The sequence below is a fragment of the Triticum aestivum genome, chromosome 6B (genome assembly GCF_018294505.1).
Source record: "Triticum aestivum cultivar Chinese Spring chromosome 6B, IWGSC CS RefSeq v2.1, whole genome shotgun sequence".
NCBI classification, from domain to species: Eukaryota; Viridiplantae; Streptophyta; class Magnoliopsida; order Poales; family Poaceae; genus Triticum; species Triticum aestivum.
The window spans coordinates 373,978,976-373,982,185 of NC_057810.1; the positions used below are offsets into that span (position 1 = coordinate 373,978,976).

At 45.5% G+C, this 3,210-nt stretch overlaps 1 long non-coding RNA gene across 1 annotated transcript in view; it reads right to left on the minus strand.

Moving 5' to 3' along the window:
* Window positions 1-903: 903 nt before the first annotated feature.
* The window catches only part of LOC123134151 (uncharacterized), a 4,517-nt gene continuing 2,210 nt past the window's right edge, over window positions 904-3,210 (minus strand). Inside the window, exons 4-5 of the long non-coding RNA XR_006465539.1 lie at window positions 1,479-1,624; window positions 904-1,403 (exon numbers count right to left, since the gene is read on the minus strand). This is a non-coding gene — a long non-coding RNA (uncharacterized lncRNA). The remainder of the gene's footprint in view (window positions 1,404-1,478; window positions 1,625-3,210) is intronic.

Consider the following 3,210-nt stretch of genomic DNA (forward strand, 5'->3'; position numbering starts at 1 on the left):
AATGAGTCAATAAAAAGGTATATCCACATGCTCTTCATCTGATCTCATACAACTTGAGGGATATTGCCATATTGGCCATGGAAGAAATTACCATGTATTTCACAGAAGAAGAACATTCGGCATAGAGAGTTCAATACCGAGTTGCGACAAAACGTTAAAAAAATTAACAATAACATTGATAAGCGCATCTTCCCTCCCTCTTCATGCATGCACCATGTTTCCTTCTTCCTTCTTCTACATTTACTCTGCCTTGGGCCATGCCCATGCTCCTTTTTGCTATGTCTAATATCCATAGTATCAAACAATAGATGACAAGACATTATGCACATCACTTACAGTAAAGCAACCCAAAGGCACACGCAACACCATTGCACCAACACCCTTTTGGCATCTGTTTAAAAAACCCGCATACGTCTAGCAACATACATCCGCAATCGTCGATGGGAGGTAAATTAAGTTAGCTTGTTCTTGTAGAAGACAGGCCAACTTTTGTTACCTTACCTAAGCTCAACCTATATATCTCGTTTCCTGATCTGGCATTACTATAGAGCTGGAATGTCTTAGGATGATATCATTCTTGTCGTGCCAACAGTTCTCTCAAATCATGGATGTGAACCAACATTGTCCTTTTACAAATGTCTATGTATCCTAAAGGCTTGCTCACAGAGGAACAGTGTAATAGAATGCATAATTATCAATAAATTAAATAGGAAGATATTTTTGCAGTAAAAAGCAAACACTATGTTCATTTACATCTCAAATAATCTATGATGTGCAGGTACGCAAAGGATAGTGTACAGTAAAAGTAGTATTTTACAATGGATTTCATGTTTGTTCTAGAACAAAAGAAAGGAGTACATGAGATCATTGTGAAAATGTGGCGTCCTTGAAATCCTCGTGTTTTTCAGTACAATATTTTTCAGCATCGTGTTTCCTTGGTTCCCTCATGAAGAAGCCATGTACCAAACAATACCATAGTCGATTTGTGCATCCACAAGACACCTAGTGATTGCATTTGCTACCTTGACAGCAATCACTTGTGATGACAAATTTACCTTCAGAAGTACTGCCCAAATGCAGACTTCATAGTTCAGGGAACATTACACAACATATATTCGAGTGGCATAATAAAGTTTTATGAATCATGACAAAAAGAAAGTACTCGCATAATTGAAATAATTGATCCTCCATTTTTCCAAAAATAAAAGAACTTAATAACCCTGTGCAAACAGGGAATGTACATGCACTTAATTTCAAATCTCTATTATCCATCATTGTAAAAATTAACAAGTTTAACGACCTTGTGCACACAGCATATCCCTATGTGGGCCATGTAGGCCATAGAAATTGTTCTCTGGCTTGTATCCAAACTTTCTTCTCGGTAACCTTGCACATTTCAGTCCCTGATCATGGTTTTTCTTAATGTCAAGCATAAGGAAAATTACAAACAATCATGAAGAGGAAAAACAAAGGCATACCTAGTGGTTTGAGCAATGTCGAATGTTGACATTTATGTCTTCTGATGAACATGTAAAACATGATGATAACTGAACGCAGTAACAAGTTCGTTCGAACATAACCATAGTAGTCGCCACTGCATGGTAATTTGCCCGAAATTCCTGAACTGAACACAGTAACATGCTTTTCTTTCAAGAATACATATATGAGTGCTGGACTGTTGGCACAATGAAAGATGTATTCCATAGTTACTGTTTCAGAATTACTTGTGTTATGAGTCTGGGAACAAGAAGTTTGCTAGTCCAGAACCACTAATTTTTACATTGAGACCATGCTCTTGATTTTAGTTTTAAGATGGGCAAAAAGTCTGAGCAGACATATAGTAAAATAGGATGGTCTGTTTCACTAAATTCTGCCACAATAACAATTCTACCAAACTATGGTAGATCAAGATCATATTTCTCAATTAGCATCATTTATCATGTAAAATAGTGTAATCAGACATAGTCTTTTTAGAAATGAAGGAGGACCCCCGGCCTCTGCATCTGGACGATCCATGCAGCCACTTTATTAATTATTCACATAAGACCTTACAAAGTCATACAACAGTAAGACTAATGCCACCGTCTAGCGAACATCTGTCGCTACTCCTATCCAGTTGATGTAGGGATGCTGATAGTCTGGGCCTAATACCAAACAGACCTCGCAGCCAAACCTAACATCTAAGATCTAAGGTCCCAACCAGGACGCCTGCCGGGTATGGGGCACCCACCAGTCCAGCGCACTCCTCAACCAGGATGCCTGCCAGGTATGAGGCCGCCACAGCCACCTGCCACCAATCCATCTTCAGAGCTTTACTATTGCATCTACCGTGCCAGGTCTCTCTACCATTGACGCCACCACGACTCCAGACAGCGTCGTCCTCCTACGCGAGTCCATCCACACGAGCCCGTCGCCAAAACTCTGCAGCGCCATGCTGCCGGGATCCGTCATCGGTTTTGCGGTAGATTAAACACCGGTCCTCCTCGTCCCCTCCAGCCAGCTCCTGCTCCAAAATGCTGCCCTCAGGAGGGAGCACGCCATTGAAGGCGCTGTCATCATCCGATCTGGTAGACCCAGATCTAGGGTTTTCCTCGGAACATCCAAATCATGTTGACGCATTTTGCAATGACGATGCCTCAATAGGGGGCGTCGGAGACGCCTTCATCATCCGCCATGACCGAAGTCGGCGTGATTTTCACCGGAAGTAGCGCCACCACGATCTCGCCGGTGACTGGATCCGAGCACACGCTCGCCATGTAGACGTATGGTGTCATCGGAAAGATGGTTGAGGACCTCCGGCCGCCTCACCCCGGCCCCATCACGTGCCGCCTGCCGGCCATAGCCAAACCACGACGGATCTGGCCGGGATGCCAGATTCTCAACAACCACCACCACCCAACACAGGCCAGGCAAGCCAACGACTGAACCCACCGTCCAGGGGGGAAATGGCTGCTGCCGCACGCCAGGGTCGCCGCCCTGACCGCGCCGGCTGAAGACGAAGGCGCCAACACGAGATTGCTCCAGACGACCTGAATCCCTCGTGCGCGACCCCGGTGAGCCACGCAGAACCTCCTCGCCGCGTTGACGAGAGGTTCACCGCCGGATCCACCGCGCCTGCTTCCGCCGCCACGCCGCAAGCGGGCCACGCCATCTAGGGCAACGCACCGCCGCGAGAAGAGTGCCCTGCCGCTACCGTCCTCCGAGGCGGGC